Here is a 21,881-nt window from a genome sequence, read left to right as displayed (position 1 = left end):
TTCGATTGTACATCAGATCGTATTAAAGAGAAGAAAATGCGACAGGGACAAACGAGGGAAGAAGATGAACGGTAAGTTGAGGTCTTGAAAGTCTAAACTTTTTACAGCAGTGTTAGCGCATTTAATTTATCTGACGATAATGGGGACGAAGCAGCGGTGTTGCGTTGAGGAGAAACGGAGAAAGAGGAGATGGAAGAAACGAAGGAAGAGAACCAAAAGATGAGAAGAAGGAGGAAGGGTGGAAGCTACGAACCACGAGAAGAACAGAGAGTCCTTATTAAAATTCATTAATTTCGCCCATCTATGAAAGTTTCATTTTCATGCAAATCCGAGGAATAATCCGGCTGAAAAAAACCAATTTGAATGACTTCGGAAGAGTCGTGACGGTCGCTAGGGAAACTTGCTTGTTGTGCAAGAGTGAACGTGCGTACGCACAAATTTGTCTTTGTGTATGTGTGTACGAAAGAGAAAGATAGAATAAACGGTACGTCAAACGTGGCAGGATAAAGCGACATCGTATTCTTACTAAACGGTATTATGCAAACGACGATCCCAACGCATGAAATTTTGGCTGGCACGAAAATAAAACTAATGTGAAGGAGAAGAAAAGCTATTTCCTGCGGAGTTTCGTAAAAACGAAGAGAGAGAGAGAGAGAGAGAGAGAGAGAGAGAAGACAGTGAAAAAAAGGGTGAGGGGTTGCTTGTGAAGAGTAGAACGAGCGAACAAATCGTCGCGACAGGAATCTGGGCCGACGTGCAATGAGTGATCGCGCGTTTCCAACGGTAACCTCGGGAGAAGCGAAATTTTCCGACCGACAGCCACGTCAAAGCGATTTGTCGTCGGCCTTCCAAAGAGAAATGCGAGTCACCCTCTCTTCTCCCTTTTCTCTTCCTGTTGGCGGACGACGACCATTTCCTCGAGTCTCAAGAAATCACCCTTTGCTCCTGTTCGCGCCTATTTCTGCCTCCGGACACGTGCATTCACAAGAGAAACATACGCAAAGTCGAAGGAACACAGCCTTCCCCTGTCGTCTCTTTTTCTTCTTTTTTTCTTTCCTTTTCTTTTTCTTTTCTTTTCTTTTCTTTTCTTTCCTTTTCCTTTCTCTACTTTTCTCTTCTCTTTCTCTTTCTCTCATCCTTCTTTTCCCAGACCCTTCTTATCTGTTTGCTATTTATTTAGGAGGATCGGACGAATGGCACTCGGCTGATACCGAGCGGACAAACCCAAGCTGGATGCTAGAATCACCTCTTAAGAATACACATGCCTTGGGTGACGGCTTATCGCGTTCATGCAACATTACCCTTTCCAACCGTTATTTACTGCACTTTCCATATTCTTTCGTTACGCTCACTCTCTAAACGCGCTTTTCTCCAAACTTTCTTTCTCTCTCTCTCTCTCTCTCTCTCTCTCTCTCTCTCTCTCTTTCTCTATCTCTAAAGTAGTTTAAGAAATCAAAATTATTATCTGGCACGTATTCAATCTCGTTGTATTTTTCAATTTTATTTTAAATTTGTAAAATATTTAAGTAAATTTTTCTTTATAAAGATTTTACAAACAGAAGATCGTTAGAATCACGTAATGTATGTTCGTAATTGTGTAGAACTTCACCCTAGGGAACCTAAAGGGTGTTGACAATTTCGTTGGACTCAGCTCGCGTGACGGGAAGTCCTAAATGGCGTTGTCGTAAGTCGCGACGCGTTAACGATAGCGATTAATCGTTCTGACGCATTCTCCGCCGCTAAACGAAAGGATTAAATCGATACGATTAACCGCGCTCTCGAGCGTTATTTTGATTCCAACGCTTTCCCACCCACGCAGATCGTGCTTTTCGCGATTATCGAATTTGCCTGTCGACTCATGCGCGTTCACGAAAGTGCATTTATTTTCAAAGAAATCGATGAATCCGCTTTATTTTCGCTCGGCCGATTTAAATATCGAATTGAGTTCGTTCTTATGCACCCAACTGTACCGTCAACCTTTTCCGAACATTGTTTTTACTGATTTTTTTGACGACCGAAAATGATGTACTATTTTTTTTTGCAAACTAAAATGAAATTTTTGCGTTAAAAGAATAAACGAGCGTTGGAATTATTTTTCGGTTAAGAAAATGAAAATGACGAGTGGACGATAATGAATGAACGTTTGAATTAGAATTGAAAGGAAAGGAACGAAAAAAATTTTTAATAGCCATCTTTATGAATTGTGAAGTATGAATAACATTTCGATGATTCAGTTCAAATCTTTTTATTTATTTTATTGTGAAATGTAATTTGCTTAGCGTATTTCATGTTGGATTCGATTTGAATGATGTGATACGGTCGAGCGATCGTTGTCGAATTTAATGCTTCAACGATTATGTTAATGCGGATAACGAAGATAACACGACCTCATGATCTACTCTCTCTCTCTCTCTCTCTCTCTCTCTCTCTCTCTCTCTCTCTCTCTCTCTCTCTCTCTCTCTCTCTCTTTATATTTCCCATGTTCTCGGTTTTCCCTTTCATTTACGGTTATGCAGTTCCAGTATATTTTACGAACACTTTCTACTCTTTTTATTTTTCTTTTGCCCTTCGATGAATCGCCCTTTTGCCTCGGCAGCATCGTTATATTGCGCATACGCGAATCCGCATAAAAATATGCGGACTTCCGAGGCTGCATCAGTTCGCTGCATAATCATGCAGTCGATGAGCGCAAGGGAGTTAACCATGCGCGAAAGGATAGGGCAGGGAGAAAGAAATTTACGGGGATCCGCATCGAGTACGATACCATTTTCTGTCTCGTTGTATATCATTCTGTGTTCTCTTGTCTATGTAACCTTCCCTTTTCTAACATAGGTGCTGTCCAAAATAATGATTATTATTATTATTATTATTTTATTTTTTTTTTTATTATTACATCAAATTATAGTAATAAAATAATTTTAATTTTAATGAAAATTTTCTATTTTTAGGGTAATAACCGTCGTATTTTGATAGATTTGTATATTATGAAATAAATCGATGAATATCTGAACGATTTTGAGACATCCGACAAATCGACAGAGAAAGATACTCGATAAGGGGATACACGGAGTTTCCATTCGTCTTACCTTAGCGAATCGGAGGTCTGCCGGCTGTCAGGATAAAGGATGTTTAGGACAGTTGGCTGAGTTCGACGATCGATGAACCTCTTCTTCCTGTCAAAACACCACATACAACGGTTACCGTTCCTTTTAAGAGATATGGACAACTCTCGAGGGAAGAAATTGTAGGACGATGAATCAAGAGTGAAAAGGTGTCGAACGATGGCTGTCGACCATTATTGTTGTTCTTTTTTCGACTATAATACGTCTATATTTTCGTTATTGCAATGGTCGAAGAAAAGACATTTAGTAATTGTTTTCACGTTATCCGTTTGTTTGAAGTTCTAAAAGGACAACGGAAAGAGAAAAGGAAGAAAGATAGAACGTTCCTTTTACGCAATTTTACGCAAGAAGAACGAACGAAGCGTAGGTCTGCTTTCTCAAGGATAAAAGAAGCCGATATGGTCGATATACGAGCGTAACTCTTATCGCAAAGAAGCCGGCGCGTGGAAGAAGAAACATCCCTCGTAAATATAAAAGGTATAAAAGCTATCCTTTTGATGGAGTGCCTTCTTAAGGGTCAAACTGGTATCGGCCAGTACGTTCACCGCAGGATGACCAAGAGGATCGAGTAGAGAGGTCAACGGGTATACGGACAGTAGGCCTTCGAATCGTGCTTAACCATCCTTATTTTACGGTCTTCGTATTCTGTTTAAAATTTAGTCAATAAAATACAAGCACACTGTCATTTGATTTAATGGATACCTCCAAGACGTAGAATTGACTCTATACACGATGTAAGTAAACGATCCAGTTTATTATACAAATCACATAATTTTATCCACGATAATTTATATATAAGATAAAATAAAATATTTTTTAATTTTCTTATAAAATTTTCTCAAAAAAATTCGATGTAGATATATACAATAAATTATGACAATCGAAAAGATTTAATATTTAAAGATAAAACAAGTTCCCTGAACCGCGTATCTATAATAAAATACTTTGTAATTCGAAATGTTTTCTCGAATTGTTAACAAACGACATCGAACATGAATAAGAAATACCAATTGGAAATTCGAGGACGGTAGAGCCGATATCGTTTTCATTTTCACCCCCCGGCAATATAGAAAGCTATTTGTCTCCGTAGCCGATTCGAACGGATACGATGCGATGATAGAAAGCATCATCGAAATTCAGAAGAAAGCGTCGCAAGATATTCCCATTTCCTACGCGCCATTCTAGTCATATGGTATCGCGTGTCACCCTGTTTGCTTAAGGATATCAACGAGAAACGCAATAGTAGCTCATACTCGTCAGCTAGGGGTGAATAACTTATGTTTACCCGCATGAATTCTCATATTCAGGGTGACTTAAAGTTATAACTTTTCACGGTGCTAAACGATAACAAGCTTGAATAGACCTGTCATTTAAGTGACAGTTTCTTAAAAAATCACTTTTCAAGATTCCACTTTCTCTATCTTTCACATATCCCGATATATCTAAATATTTATAAAAATTAAAATATATATCAGAATTTTAAGTGGAAACTCGTGCTCGTTCGTTTAGATTCTAAATATATTTAAATCTATCGGGAAAATGGACGTCATTTAAATCACTCCCGATATAATCATATAATGCATGGAACGATGGTGACTATTTATAGAAAATGTATGTTGGGAAAGGATATTAAATAAAAATAATTTCTATAAACTGCGTAGTCGGAATATTTACGAACGAGCGAACGGTAGAGAGTGCGTGTAAGCCGAGGATATAAAAGGTTAGCATAGCTAATGTATACGGGGGAACGAACAGTCAACTCGTGTCTCGCCATATCCGTTGCACTTTTACATAGTCGATCTTCAAGACCGTAGATGATGTATTTTGTTAATGCACTGTATGCGTCATAGAAACGATACGCGAATGTATATCAAGGGAGACATACCACTGAGACGTTATATTTTTGGAAAGTAACCATCCAGCCACAGCTAGTGCGTCGGCCATAAAGCCGTTTTATTTCTTCGGGGGCGGTTTTAAAATTCCACTACTGAAATGGCACGTGTGTGAGGGTAGGAGAAGGAGGAGAAGGAAGAAGGGAAAATGAGTGGAGAGAGGGAGAGAGAGAGAGAGAGAGAGAGAGAGAAAGAGAAAGATAGGGAAAGAGAGAGAGAGGGAAACAGAGTAAAAAGAATCGGAAGAGAGAGATAGGCGTGCCTGTGTTGGAAAGAGCGAAACAGAAAGAGAAAAAGGGATAGAGTCAGATAGAGAGACGTAAACTCAGTGAGTGAGTCGAGGAACGGCAAAAGAGGGCATGTGGAGAGTAAAACGAAAGACGTATGTATGCGTTTGTCTGTGTACACCCGCGTACGTACCTTCCACATCCCTTTTTAGTCCTGAATTCGGTGGGGCTTCGCTCATACATATGGGACCAATTTACAAAAATTATTCAGAAACCAAGACATTCCGGGTGTGCCTACGCGCCGTTTTTCGTGGCACCGTTGGAACGCATACATCGTCTATAGGATTTGTGAGATTTCGAGAGAAACTGAGAGAATGTAGCAAAAAAACATGAAGAGAAATAAAAAAAAAAAGAAAAAAAAGAAATAAAAAAGGGAAGAATGGTATGGTCGATCGATTCTTTAACATTTGCACACATAGAACCTGTTTACGATTTTTATTACTACATTGTGATTATCTCGATGATTAATATCAAGGTTAAAAGATTTTTGGAAAAGTGTGAGGATGGATTTCAGGGATATCGTGCATGGTTTATAAAAATCTTTTCGTTTTCATAGCTATACACGTTCCATAGTCACAAAGCAGATAAAGAGATGAGAAGCGGAAAGAAGAAAGCACGAGGAGCGTGAGAGTAGGAAAAAGAAAGAGAGTAGAAGAAGAGAGAGGGCGAGAAAGGGGCTTATGAGAATGCCTCGCTACACTAAATAAATAAAGCAAAACGTACAGTAGGGCGTGTACCTGAGACTAAAAAAGTAAACCAAAGAATTGTCGGGCTTCTAGGTGGCCGAAGAGAGAAGACAATGGGTGGGTGGAGGAAGGAGAGAAAAGTATCCCAGAAGAAGAACGCGAGAGAAAGAGAAAGAAGAAACAAAAGCCCGCGGGTGACCCGCCCGACTTTGCGAAATAAAAACTCACTTTACGTGGAACTTTTATTGCGAGCTCAACGTTTCTTTTGTATCCCTTTGCCTGTACGCTACAGCGCTTTCAATCGGTTCAACGAATACATAGTTTACCAATGGTCGCGTTGAGAATACCGCCTTTCTCTCTTCCCTAACAACCTCTATCTTTTGCTTTCTACCATTTTCTCGTTTCATTTTCTTATCTCGCAGTTCCTCTTAATTCCTCTCCTTCTTCTTTTGATTCAAACGAGACCTCTCCTAAGAAAATAGAAAAAAGAAAAGAAGGAAGAGGGAAAGAGGGAGAAAGAGAAAGAGTGGAGGGGGGAAGGAAAGAAAGAGATAACTACGTAGGAAACCCTCACCATTTTTTCCCTTCCGTCTTGGTCTTTGAAGTTTTCTCTTATTTTCATTTAGGTATTATGGGAGAGTCATTTAAACAACAAAAACGATCTTCCGGCTGGCCGATTCTTGTCGCCCATTGTTGTACTTATCATGGTCGGAAGTGAATTATGTTGCGAATAAGGTAAAAAAGTTTAAATAGGATTTAACTAATGAGGATACGAATTTAACTAATGACCACTACCAAGATGCTACCTTGAGATAGTTTTCTTTTTCTTTTTTAAAGAAAAACGTATCTTTTACAAAAAACGTTTATGCGATCTGACGGAAATATAATTCAATATCGTTTGATAATACGAATACATGGAAAACGATATGAACTTCGCAGTCGAAAAAGTTTGCTTTTTGATTTTTAGGATAATATTCGCTAATCGTTATTATCTTCTTTATTTTTATACGTTCTTGAAAATACAACAGCACTCGACGAGGAAAGTTGAAAAGTTACGAAACATTTGAAACGATGTGCGCTCTTCGAAAATGCGATGATTAATTTTTCATGGTTAATTTACCGATTAATTTGCCAGGAGGAAAAGTGGTTCTTGCATCAAGTTGAGGAGGGGGTCTGTCAAGAGCACTGATTGAAATATAGGGTAGAAAGGCCTCAGGCTGCGAAATCGAGGGTGGAATACCGACCTGATTTAAAGCGACTGACGGCGTTACTACGACGAAACATTTCCTTAGAGTTTATAAAAAAAAAGCTTTCTGTCGATTATTTTAACGCTTCTAGCGACAAATAAGAGGGCGAAAGTTACTCGAAAAAAAAAAATTTGATGGAGCAATCCAAAAGAATAAACGATCGACATTAGTAATGTTAATTTTTCGTATCTAGTCGAACGTACGCACCAGTTCAGGGGAATGAGCTCTTTTGCCTAACCAAAGGGATGTTTTAACTAGAACAACGAACGAGTTAGTGAGATTCACTTTGAATAATAGATAAATGCAAGCTTGAACGATGGATAGGTCGGATACGAATGCAAGCCAAATTTCAGTGTGATATCCTTGGCGTTTTTTCGGGTGTAATAAACGAGTGACGTTTGCGGCGAAATTCGCAATTAAACCGTACATACAAACTGTGCATACCATACGTAACCGATGTACCCTAGGCGCGGAATGCAGGTAAAGCCCGTTTGTTTTGGAAATTGCGTTAATTCGCCAAGCGCAGACCGGCTGATTTTGTGAGTGACGTGGCAATCACTGCGCAATCACCGAGAACGAACGAATCGTAGAAACGAACTGTCGCTTTTCCTATATACAAAATGCGGGCGAACGTGTATGCGATCCTGAAAGCCGCGAACGAACAATCATGAACCACAAATAAAAATTCATATGCGTTAAAAAATAGTTTTTCAATGCTACGCTCATTCCAAGAGTTCGAATATTTTCGATAGATAAACTTTTCACTCGATGAGAAATTAAAATTATATTTCTTTCGTTCCGACATGACATACAAATTGAATACATACATATATATTGGTATATTTTCTTTTCTATTATCTTCGAACGAAGGCTATCCCGTTACTTAGCGAAAATCGTTTAATTACAAGAGGTAAAGGAAGCGAACGCGAGTGTCTACGGCATATCGGAGGTGCGGTAAACGAGAAAATGTAAAGTGTCATCCTGGTAATTAATCATCTATTAATTGGTAAGAAAAGACGCACGTCATCTAGCGAAATTGCTCGATCTTGAAGGGGCGACTCTCCCACCGAGTCAAACGCCTTTACTCATTATTTATAATTAATTAATATCCGCTCGTTTATGGATTAATCATTATGTCCATGGCATCATCCTTTTACCCAAGAACAATACGTGTACAGGTTTGTAATATTTCTCCTCAAGTTTTATGTAATTAATTTTCGCAACAATGCATAGATCGTTCTTTCGCAAATACGTAACGAACTGTGCCGTACGTGAAAGTTCATTTTAGGCGACTGTGAAATACTTTCTACGAAAGTTAACGTACTAACAAAGTTAAAATGTTAACGTGTTTATCGTAAAAGCTTGTACAGACTATCGTGATTAAAATAGAATGAAATAAAAGAGAAAAAAAAAAGTAGCAGAAGCAACGAACGATTTGTCATATATTCTCTCTATAACGTAGGAATGCAATTAACTCGAACGTCGATCGGCGGAGCACGCGAGGATTTCGAAAACGCCGCGCGAATTTATTATTTAACTTTTCCCCTTACATCGGGAAAACGGATGCGTAGCTTATTTTATCTCTCTCTCTCTCTCTCTCTCTCTCTCTCTCTCGCTCTCTCTCTTTCTCTCTTTCTCTCTTTCTCTCTCTCGCTCATTTTTTTTTCTCCAAAGAGTGATTTACATTCGTCGGTAGGTACCTGTCTGAGCACTGCATCGTAAATTGAGTTATTCTTTCCGTGTAACTCGTGGAAACGCTCGCACTTATCAGCACTGTATAGTACCATCCAATAATAACGATGCGAGTGGCATTTTGACGAAGGAATATTTTGTTACTCGTGTCTCGTACCGTTCAATGTGAATTAATTTTCCTTAGGAATATAACGAGAGTTGTACTCTCACAGCTGGTGATACATTTTCATCAGATTACAGTCCGAAATTTGCTCGTTCTTACATTTTCTTTTTTACACGTGTAGTTATATTCTATCGTTTCAATCTTAATATTCTAAATTCAATGTAAATCGTAAGCATGCAAGGGAATAACGAAAAGAAAGCCTTTATGGTACAAAAGTTAGAGAAGAAAGTTTCTCGGAAAATTTTGTTGGAAGCGGAAAAAAGATATTCGGGAAGTCAATAAGGAGTCGGATATTATATCGCATGGAAGTGCAAATATTTTTCCGCAACGCACGACCGTGAATGCAGAATCAATAGAGATGGGGTGAAGGATAGGAGAGGAGGGTCGGGTGGGGTCCATTGTGCTCTTCTCTCTCATAGGTTACACGCGTCTCCCGTCGAACGGTGGCATGCATGGACCGTACAAAATATATGCGGCGTGCCTACATAAAATATCTATAAAGTATAACCCGAGCCTGCCTCAAGTTCTCATATACATCTATACACACATATATATATGTATATATATACACACATATGCATATATATATATATATATATATATATATATGCATATATATACAACAAGCTGGACCGCCACAATACAGAGCACAGCTGTATAAATCACGTTGAAAATTTATTCGCTTCAATAGAGATCTACGTGAAAACCTAACAGATAAAGCGACGGGAATCTATATATATAGGATACCCCTATGCGTATAATGCAGTAGCAGGAAGCAAGATTGCACGAGTTTAATGTAAAATCTCGATTTGAGACGACACTTTGTCGATGAATCCCATATTTTATCAACGATCGGTTTAACTTAGAACCCGTCGTAAATTTGTCCAACTGCATCGACGGTAATACGTGGAAACGGAATTCTCCGACAGGATTTACGTCGTATAATTTATTGATTATTTCCGAGACGGTACATATGTATATATAAGAGTATTCGATTTTTTTTCCCTTTTTTTTTGGCAGGACAGCAACAGCAACAGCAGGCCGGCTGATGACATTCGTGTAGTCTAACGACGAATCAGAACGCGACGTGCGTGAATTTTTCCGGGTGAATCGGAATGTTCGTACGGACACGTGTAGCTTATTTTTCAATTTATACGGGACGTCGGCGACCCCAGCAGAAGGTATGGTTTTTGCGAAATCAATCACACGTTATTTGCTACCACACGTCTCTCCAGTTTGTAGGGGATGTCCAACGGAAAAGGAGAGAGAAAAGAGATAGGGAAAGGGAGGGTGAGAAACGAAACGAGAAGGACAAGAGAGGGGAGTGAGAGGATATAGGAATCGAACAGAGAAGATCTGCTCGTATCAGCGTCGAACACTCAGCAGATAGTCGATGGAAAAAGCTGAAAATTTATCGAAAGAATTCTTTTCAATCCTCACGTTGAAAGATTTAACCGGAAGAACATTTTATAAATATAACAATTTATTTCTTTATCTCTACTAACGCTTAATATTTTTCTCGTTGAAGATTAGAAATACGTAATCTAAGAATCTACTTAGAATAGAAAATAAATTGATGTCTTTTAGTATTTATCAAACTCTTACTATCGCGCCGTTGTTAATATTCTATAATTCTTTGAATCTTCGGTTATATAATCGAACATATAAACATAACAGACAAATAGTTTAGAAAATCTTCACTATCCTTGTATCCAATATCCTATTTATAAAAATACATTCCGATAAATTCTTCGAATCTCGCTTCGTAATACAATAAACTCCTTATTAAATTGTAAACTAATTAGAATCGTAGGAGTAATATTATTGAAAAGCAATAGAAAGCAATTCTTTTATACTCGACAAATTTCTTAAATGGCGAGTTAAATAAGTCTGAAGAGAAGAAACTCAGAAGGAATTATTTAGATAAATCTGAAAGGTCAGTTGATTTTTGTCATTCTGTAAAAAACCTGACAATAATTAGTTAATAAGTCTGTGATTAGATCTCAGGTTCGTATTTTGCATTCTGTAAGATCGATAATTAGTTAATAAGTCTGTGTTCTGAATTTTACGAAGACAGTTATAAATTTATAAGACTGTATCCCGAAATCAGTAAACTTACAATCATTTGAACAGTTAATATTTTCTCATAACTTCTACTGAAGTTCAACAATTTGAGCATCTCAAATTACGCCATAGGACGTAACAAACATATAAATAAATATTATTAATAATTCGACGATATGCGAATTTAATACGAATGCACCTTAACTATTTTAACTCTACATCATTCTCTGAGGATATGATAAAGGAATTAAAATAAAAAAAATTTTTTTCATTCGTTTCAGTACCGAAAGGTTAATCAGGCTTAATTCCTTTTAATTCTCGGCAAACGAGATCCGACATTCAGCCGTATTTCATCCGACGTATAAAAAAATGTTTAGCAGAAAGCAAGTTTGTGCGATACTTTTTGGTGAAATAAGAGAAACTCTAATCCGGAAAAAACCGAGAGCGAGAGGAAGAGTGGGTGAAGGAAGGAAAAAAGATAATGGTTGCAGCTGACCGTAGAAAAGAGAGAAGTAGAAATGTAGAAAGAGAAAGAGAGAAACACAGAGGGGGAAAATTATTCGGACACGGATACCTCGTTGTATTATTCCACCAGCTTCTGGAATATATTTACGGAATAAAAAACTAATTCCAATGTGATGCAAAAGCATCCTTTAGCATGTTCTACAAAAACATCAAAAGACGTATTTTAAGACTACATCAAACTTTCTTTATGGCTCGATTTACTACAAAATCATTTACCTGTCTGACGTTGGAAAAAAAGGAAGAAAGAGGAAGAGATCAACGAAGTCGAGGTAAAAAGAGACGAAGAGTGAAGACGGTGAGAGTACTAGATAAAAAAAGAGGGGGAAAGAAATGGAGAGAGAGAGAGAGAGAGAGAGAGAGAGAGAGAGAGAGAGAGAGAGAGAGAGAGAAAGGGAACGAAAGAGACAGACAGACTGATAGTTAGAGAGAGAGAAAAGTAAGGACAAGGGTGTACACGAAGAGACGCGGAGCTTTCGAAAAATTACGCCACTAAATTTTCTTGGCAACTATCATCATTTACCTAAACTCTGCAGCACCAAAGCTATTGCGAAGCGGAGATAGAGGCCGACTCGCGGAATCGTAAAGACAATTGTTTTCCCGGCAGAGCAGTGGTAGTAAGCAGTAGATAGAGCTACTACCAAAGCAATGCGAAGCCAACTCGAGATGTACGGTAATTGTTCGCAATTATTGGCTCGCCTGGGGCCAACTTCGGGATCATCTCAACATGCCCAGCAAATTGTTACCACTACTATCCTTCTCCTTGTTGTATTCCTATTCTCCTTCTCTCTTACTTTCTTACGTCGTAACTTCGAAACTTCGTATCGAGAATATATTCCTTAGTTTTTATTCAGTTCTATTAATTATGTTTGGTTTTCTAAGAAATAATTTTCGAAAAATACATTAAATGTGCTTTAAGAAAAATTCACGAAAAAGGAAGATCGATTCGCAGATATTTCCAAGGAAAATGTCTTCCTGTTGGAAACACGGCGATACATTTTCAGCCATTGTGTGAGGATTAACGTTCGGTAAAGGTAACTACGAGGCAGATCAGGATTCTCCGACAAAATTTACGGTAACTCCATGTTAAACGATAAAACCAACAGCGGGTCGCTGCGGGACAAGAGGAAGAGGAAGAGAAAGAGAAAGAGAGAGAGAGAGAGAGAGAGAGAGAGAGAGAGAGAAAGAGAGAAATTGTAGTAGGAGAAGGGATACGCAAACGGAAGAGGGCTGAAGACGGGTCTGGTCTCTAGTGTGTGCATACTGCGAGTAGGTTGGTACGATGTTACACTATACGCGAGAATGGTACGTATAGTAACGAGGTCCTCCATATTCATGGTGTACGACATACTCGCGCAAATTTAATCCACCACCTCTATCCCTCTCTATCTTTCTCCCTTTCTCTACTATTCCCTGGATCACACTAGCTTCCTGTTCCTCTTTCTACCTTTCTCATATACGCCTGACCTCCTTCTCTCTCTTCTCTCTTGTCTCGTTTCACCCTTCATTCACCTTCTACGTACCTCTTGCATTACCTTCTCATCTTTCTCTCTCTCTCTCTCTCTCTCTTTCTCTTTTTCTCTTACGATCCACCCTATCCTCAACATCTGAAAGTTTTCTCTACAACCACCGCAGACGCTTTTGATTATGCATGATCAACATTTACTTCGTATTTTAAAATCGATTGCTTCCTATCCGTCTACGACACTGTTCGGATATACGAAACAAGTATTTAAATCTAATTCAAACCTTTTAACCTGTTGTATATTTTTCTATGTTAAAGTTTTATTGAAATATCGTACAAGTTTAATATATTTCCTATTGAGATCTATTTAGATTTCCGATAGCATAAAGGGTTAACAGAAAAGCAGATATTCTAATAGAGGTTGATATAATATTGATATAAGAAGAAAAATAGATAAGAATTCCAGATGACGTTAGTGAAAGTGAGAATATTACCATTTCGGAAACTTCACCAATTTCTCTCGGATCTAGCAACGTATATATCAGCTAGTCGATCTTCAGTACAATGGCGTAAACTTGCAAATAATATCATTTTTAATATCTCAGTATTTCTGCCAGATAGAATATAAATCAATCTCAAAGGTAGCAATGGTTTTACATTGTAGCCGAGAAAGAATTTGATCTATGAATCATAGAAGATTCACATGTCGTAAAAGATTCTCAAGACGAAATTCCGATAGCGATTCCATACGATCAAACGCCGGCACCACTGTGCAATCATAACACGGTATGGGTGGTCGAGGGCAGCGTGGATTTGTCCACGACTTATCTCGAATCAATCCAGTTATAGCATTCTCTCTCACCCTAGCGAGCGTAGCTGAAGGGGGAGACCAACCCTTAGTCGCGCCGGTCTGTCGGCTGTGTCAATAGCTGATAGCATTAGCGGCACCTATTTCGATCCACTATCATATATTAGACCTTCGGCCATACGGCGTAACTCGGCCCATAGTTCGATTTGCTTTTTCGTAGAATCTTTTCTTTGCTAAAAATGGAATGTATAAGGAATGCAAAATCTCGAATTTGAACGAGCAGCTGTTAAGAAAACCGTGTGCTCTCGAACTAATACAAAAATGGAAGATCTCCTTGTCACTCGCTCTTTCTCTCTCTCCCTCTCTCTCTCTCTCTCCCTCTCTCTTGCTCTCTCTCTCTCTCTCTCTCTCTCTTTCTCTATTTCTCTCTTTCTCTCTCTCTCTTTCTCTTTATCTTTCTTTCTTTTTCTACTCGAAAGAGAAAATAAAGGGCGAGTTGTTCGATTTGATCGTGCCTTCCGTTATTTCATCAAGATCGGCCCTGTCACTTTTTCACACGGACGACAATATTTTCCTGTTGGTCGAGAACAGAGAATTCCTCCGGCTGAAGCTTGTTGAAAAAAAAAATCCATTTTGATTCACCGATTTCACGGCTTAGCCGGCCTAACTGCGGACTGTTTTTCATTACTGACGTTTGTGTTTTTCTGTGTCTCTGTACGTATTTCATCGTCCTATCGGTACATAAATATCACCATCTCTGCATACGTGTTAACAATCTGGTAAAGAAAATTCGATAGCTTGAAAACCGATAATAGTTTAGATGTCTTCCAATTAGTCCGACCGGGAGATGTTAAATTTTGTGAGTTTTTTTCATTGATATTATGCCTGTATTAAAGAAGTAATTTTTTTTATTTTTTATAATCTCCAGGATGAAATTGTTTTAAAAAGGATTTTAGCCGTGAAAAATATATGCATGGTAGTCTTTGAACGTCAGTCAAAAGAGTACAGCTTGTCCATTGCCTGGTTTCCAGCGAACGCCACTATCAAAGGGAGATGAAAGGAAATGGGTAAAACGAAAGGGAAAGAGAATAGAGGCCCGCAGCTTAGGGCGGAGCACCGTTGCATTAAATCGTTAATTAGTTTGCCAATTGAATGTACGATAAACCTCAACCAATATGCGGGTACGTATAAATGGCGTAATGCGGTTTTCAAGCTACGTTTCGGAGAGTACTAGATGGATAGTTTGAAATTGTTTTCAAGGAACGAACGAGCTCTTGCATGCTCATAGTCGATCACGATGGAAACGTTCTGTTAAGCGCATTTGTCTATCGTACTATCGAACGTCACTCCGTTCAATCGAGGAAACAATGGATCACCGCTATGATAATTTACGTCACGATGATAAACAACAATTATAATTTGATATTCAGGCATTTCCAATCGTTATTTACCCTTCTCATTCGTATGCCGTTTCGATCTAGTTTGATTCAGTTACAGGCTCGTGACTAATTTGATAAATATGTTAATGTTGACTATTCTATCGCTCTAAACTACGACATTGCTAATCGATCGTCGAACTCATTAGCATCTCGAATGGGAATATTCTCTCCTTTTTTTTCCTCCTAAATCGGCCATTTCACTTCCTCTTACTATCTATCATCTACTCGTTCTACCTATTATCATCCATTCCTCTTGATAGACTCATTTTTCACGTATTTCTTTTATCAGATAAAAAACTCGTGCTGGCTTTTATTTTCTTTCATTCTTTCTTTCTTTTTTTCCCTAGTACCCACACTTCTTGAGAGTAGAAGAAGAAAAAGAAAAGTAGGAAGAGATGCAGATCGAAGAGATGCTGCTTCGTGTTGTTTAAAAAGTTAATCGTTCAAGGAAAGCGAAGACGAAGAAATGGAAAAGAAAACCAAAGGAAAGAAATACTGCAACTTCTTTTGCAAGAACTCGGATAAACTCTTTACTCGGTTGTCGAAGGAAAGGCATTTTACGTTGAAAACTTCGGCCTCGATTTCTTTGTTTTCTTTCATCCTTTTTTTCCTCCTTCCTCTTTAATTTCAAAGTAATACGAAGTAAAAGGAAAAAAAATAAATAAATAAATATGCGAGTCGTTTCAGCTTAAAGTCATAAGAAAATTGATATCCTATAATATTCTAAGCAAATATTATATCGAGAAGAACACGAAAGTGATATCGCGTTACGATATTTAACGATACTCTGAAAGCTGCCGTTTACCGGTTCCGGCTCGCTAGCTGCCCACGATAATAGAATTCAGCTCCATAATCCAGTGTTTTACGAGTGACGATGGAGGAAAAACTGGTGAAAGAGAAGAGTGGAGTGACGTAGAAAGAGAGAAAGAGGAGGTGACGGTAAAAAAAAAAAAGGAAAAAAAGGAAAAAAGGAGGAGGGAGGAAAAGCGAAAAAGACAAAAGACAGAAGGTTGAGCGAGATGGTTACTGAGACTATGGAAGGGATTCGAAAGATGGGGTGGTAGGAGGCTAGAATAAAGTAGAGAGAAGAAGAGCTTGTTTTCTCCGGAGATAAAAATGTTAATTTAAAAATAAGGCGCTAGTTGGGATTAATAGGGTAATAAAAAGACTCGTTCCCCCCAAAGCATTTTTCTTCTTCTTTCTTCTTCTCTCTTCTTCTCTACGCCGTTTCCGTCTTCGCCTGTCTCCGGCTGCGAAATGGGATAATTTAGAATTATTGCAAATTAGGGAGCTAGAATCCCACGTTGTTTGCGAATAATAAAGTCCGTCCCGTGGGACGTCGGAAATCGGAAAGCCGAGAACCGGAGAAGAGAGGAGATTGCAATAGGTGTAGGACGACATCTGTCACTATGAAACGTGCCGCGTTCGATAGATTTTAAGAAGAATGTCCACGTCAACTTTGTTTCAAATAATTTATTAACGATTCGTCGACGATTCAATCCTGATTTTACTTGCTTTCCTCTCGAGAAGAGTTCGTGAAATGGAAAAAAATTTGTACCGATGTATTCAAAAGTATTAGCCAGCCGATTGTTCAAGAAAAGAAACAAAGAAAAAAAAAAAGAGAAAACGAAAAAAAATGAAAGCGATCGTCACTGAAATGCTATTACTCGCACTAAAAGGAAAGGATTATTGGCCGAATAAGTATTTCTCGTCGAGAGTAGAAACTATTAAAGTAGAAATGAAAATGAAACTATAGCGAAATCTCATTGTTCTCGAATCGGCGAATTATTTGCCAAGCAATGGCGAATGTGTACCATTTTGTATACTTTCTACCTTCGTAAACGGTTCGTAATAACTTCCGAAAGCGACGAAACTAATGGCAAATTAACAAGGTTTATATTGGAATCTAAAATACGATTCGAGGCGGCGAGGATTGCAAGTCCCGTATATTTTCGAAACGACTTTCAGTTTCGACTTATATCTCCTTTAACGTAAAGGGCCACACCCGCCGACAAATTCTTTAACGACGTAGTTAGGAAAAGAACGGGATCTGAAACGCGAGTAGTCCGAGTCACGGCATTTTAACTTGCCAATCGCGAGCCAGGTGGTCGCTTGCGAGTCCTCATGTGCATTTTTATATCCCTCGTATCTCTGTCCCGGTCCAACGATGCTAGAAGTTGTAACGATCTTATTCCCGAAGGAATACGAACGTGGAGACGCGAGTCCAAGGAAGAGAGATTTCTTGTATGGGGAACTGTACCGATGTTCCAACGATACAGAGAATATACAGAGCTATCTTACTGTAGAAAAAGAGGAAAACGTGTTGGAGAAAGAAATAAGAAAGGAAAACGGAAAAGAAGACGTTACGAATGTGCAGAAGCGACGACGAACTTGGAATGCAGTTTTAGCTAGTACCTTCAAGTGGGTTTCCCTTGCCTATAGGAGGAGGGGAAGGAGGAGGAGAAGGAGGAGGAGAAGAAAGAGCATGAGAAGGAGGAGGAGGAGAGGATAGCTAGTCAAGTCGAGACACGGATAGCTAGCTAGTCTCGACTCGGTCGGCGAGGTTAACTTTTAGTGCCCCTTGTCTCATGCAATAGAGAAAAGTAGCGCGTAAGATCTCTCCCTCCTTTCTTTCTTTCTCTTTCTCTTTTTACGTTTTCTCTGTACCACTTTTCCACGAGCTCTACAAAATACGATGACGACGACGACGACGACGACGACGACAACGACGACGACGAGGACGACGACGACATAAGGAGGATGAGGGTATATGTATAGAGAATAGAAACGATGGGAATACGAGGCGACTCCATCGGCGTAAAGGTAGGGATAACATTTTCTTTCTACGGAAAAGACGAGCCTCGAGCTGTTTGCTATTCAAGCCACGATCGGTGCTATCTGTTTATTCTGAAACAAGAGCATCTCCGCGAATGCTCGCTGGCCTGGTCTTTCTATCTTCCCTTTTTGCCTCCATTTTTCAGTCTTTACCTATCTATCTGCATCTATATTCCTTTTCTTTGTCTTTTCGTGTTTTTTCTTATTTGTCTCTTTATATATATATATATATATATATGCGTGTGTGTGTATATATATATATATATTTCTTTATCTTTCTTTTTTGCTTTGACACGCTATATCCATGTTCGTTTTAACATTGTCATTATTTCCTCTTTTACGGAATTGATCGCCTTGATGAAAATGAAGAAACAAGCGATAAAGAGTTGGGGCTGAGTAAGGTGATTCGAAAAGGGTCAAAAACAGACAAGGTAACATCGCTTAGAAGTAGTTGGGTGTCCGTGACCAACCGATTCTGACTAGACACAGGGATGCTCACCGCTTTGACACTTGACCGGTGCTACCATCGAGACTGTTTTGATCACGCGACTCGGCCACATTACTATATGCCCAAGCCTTTAGCTTCATAGATGATTCAAGAGATGGATGCTTCATGCTAACGTGCTGCTTTGTAACACGACGCTCGTTGACCGCCTCTCTCTCTTTCTTTCTCTTTTTCTCTCTCTTTCTCTTTCTCTCTTTCTCTCTTTCTCTCTCTCTTTCTCCCTTTCTCTTTACTGAAAGTATTTTTCTCTCCTGTTGCGTCTGCTCTTTCAAAATACTTCAATTTATTCGATCTCCTTTCTTTTAAACTTTAGAAACATTAAACAAAAGCAATTATCTTTTTTAATTTACGGAAATTCAAAGAAAATATCTGCCAAAGTTCTCGTTCAAATTGTCACGCGCATTCTAATCATTATCTCTTATTTTTCAAATAACTGAATTACGATAAAAAAGGAGAACATTTTGGTTGGAATACATTTGAATAATGGATAGTTGTGGGAGTATGTTTAAATATTATAGAACGTCAGAAACTTTTCTTTAGAATCGTCTTCATGAGGGGAAACATAGCACGGAAATATGAAAGATATTGTTCAGACGAATAGGTGGTCAGTAATTTTTTGGTGCACGCCAAAGTCCAAAACCTAACTATCTAAAGACGAAAAAAGTCAAACTTGTTCGTTGAACTTGTACGAAGACAGTGGAAGGCCACGCACGTGACCAGAGGGTCAAACGAGCACAGCGAAAGTATTGTCCATTGGGGCAATAGAAGGAGAGGACGTAGAAGATAAAGATAAAGGAAGATAGAAAGAGAGATGAGAAACGTGAGTACGAAAGGGTAAAGGAGATAAAGATAGAGAGTGAGAAAGAGAAAGGAGAGAGAGAGAGAGAGAGAGAAAAAGAGAGAGAAAGAGAGAGAGAAAGAGAGAGAGAAAGAGAGAGAGAAAGAGAGAGAGAAAGAGAGAGGGAGATGAAGAGATTCCGAAACAAAGACAGAGAAAGAACATGAAGCAAGCGGACAGGGAGCTAACGCTCTGATTAAATTCTCCAGGAATTTAAGTGATTTCACGTTGATTCGATTGAAGGCATTTCATAGACGAACAGGCACGAATAAGGGGCCAATAAAAGCGCGTTTGTCGGGTGAAAATATCCTGACTTAACACTCGGTAGAAAGCATCGCACGGAATCCGGCTTACAGGAAATTCCGAGCATGGCGTGGATATTTACTCTTTCCTTGTTTATCGAGCATCATAGTGAGCGGGTGCCACGTATCGCTTTGTAACATCGAACTACACGATTCGTCGGATGATTATTTTTCAAGAGAGAAAAAAGAGAAACATAAAAGAGAAACATAAAAGAGAAAAATAAAAATGAATAAAAGGCGAGTATAAACGATTCCGTATCTAAGGATACAGTAAAAAAATCATGCGATATATTTTCTTTTAGTTTCGACGATATATGGCTATCTCGTTTGTTTCTACGTCACGTTATAACAAAGACAGTACCAAACCATCAGTGTTACGGTAAAAATGGAAGCAAGAGGACGACGAGAAAGATGAGAAGGGTGAGAACGGAGAAATAAAAGCTAGAAATTAATATTCGGGCGCTCGACTCGTAATTGGATATTGTCCGGTCGAATTAGAGTTTTAATTTCGCTAGATTGCTCCGTGACCAACGCTGGCCAGTATCGCCACCCTTTTGCTTCCTCATCCTCCGAACGTACACCCTTTCGCCTCGTGATTCTCACTACGCCGTACAAGAGTACCAACGTTGACGAATTTTCACGAGAGAAGGCGAATGAGAAAGATTGAGAAAGGATGAAAATAGGTGGAAGATGAAAAGGGCTAATGCGAAAAAGCAGCCTCCTCTCGCGTCCTTGAGTTTTCTTCGATCGTTTTCACGTTTTCCTTCTCTTTTTTTATCACACTCACTCATTATATTTCCTTTTCTCTCTGCAGACTTTCCTCTTTCTCTTTGTCTCTTCTTTCGTCCTAGCAAAAGCGACGTTGTGAAGTCGGTGGAGAGCTAAAATATGCTGACTTTTACAGGCGCGCAGAGAAGGGTAGATGGAGGTTTGAGGATGAGGAAGAGGAGCAGGAGCAGCAGCGAGGAAAAGAGCGAGAGAGGCGGGAACGAAGAGGGACCAGACCACAAAGGCTGCGGTCGGCTCGATTTTACCGGGCAGACGTGTCCTCGGCAATTATCGAACTTTTAAAGTCCGAAAGGACCTCGTTGCACGTTACCTAATGCCAGACACGTCCATTGTGAAATTGTCGGCGTTCGGTGTCAATGCCCTTGGCTCATATTCGCGGCAGCTGCGAATGAGAGAAGGGGGAAAACGTGAAAGGGACGGTTAACATGGCCCTTCTCTTTCCTTTACCCATGCGCGAGGTGTTTCATTAAGATTACTCCGGGAACGTCCTCGAATATGTTTCTTCGAATAATCAGCTTTATTGGGACACGTGAATTTTTTAAATCTCTATCCGATAACAGAGAAAGGGGGAATGCCGGAATTAGTCGCAACAACGAGACGAGAATTTGCTTCGATAATGTATGTACTGATTACTATTCCGCTTAGGCTTACTTAAACGCGAAATTGTGCGCTCGAGTAGATAGACAGACGTGCGTACACGTGCGACGGAATGCACGTCTCTAGTTTGCAAACTAATCGGCAATTCTCTCTTCCAAGTGTTATATGCATAGGGGCTTGCTTGAAGCAGTACGGACGGTTGGCCCCGGGCGAGATGCATGCATATTTGGCAGCCGGAGCAGCCTTGTATTCCAGTATAGCTTGTACTAGTAACGGTTCGGTAACGGTCCTGATATGCAAATATATTCATTACCTACCTCGGATATATCCCTTTTAACCTCCCACCTCCACCCACTCAACGGGCTGTGCGCGTCTTTCTCTTTTTCGTCGAGCAAAAACTTTGACGGTAAATGCGCGATTCTACCGGCCGTTGAGCAAACAGCAAATTCATGGAACATCGATCCAGCCCACGCCACGCCTTACTTATTTACTTACCCAATTTTTGATTCAGGAATATCTTGAAATGAGCAATGACTTCTTTCTTAATTTCTCTCCCCTTTTCTCTCTCTCTCTCTCTCTCTCTCTGTCTTTCTCTCTCTCTCTCTCTCTCTTTCTCTTTCACTCTACC

The 21,881-nt window shown here is 39.3% G+C and overlaps 1 protein-coding gene across 9 annotated transcripts in view; it reads right to left on the bottom strand.

Annotated features, from left to right (window-relative positions):
* Positions 1 to 21,881, bottom strand: part of LOC124947720 (nucleolysin TIAR-like) — a 506,703-nt gene that overhangs the window by 283,779 nt on the left and 201,043 nt on the right. The window lies entirely within an intron of this gene.

Source organism: Vespa velutina, chromosome 3, assembly GCF_912470025.1.
Source record: "Vespa velutina chromosome 3, iVesVel2.1, whole genome shotgun sequence".
In the NCBI taxonomy this organism is placed as follows: Eukaryota; Metazoa; Arthropoda; class Insecta; order Hymenoptera; family Vespidae; genus Vespa; species Vespa velutina.
This window is presented reverse-complemented; position numbering and strand designations above follow the sequence as displayed.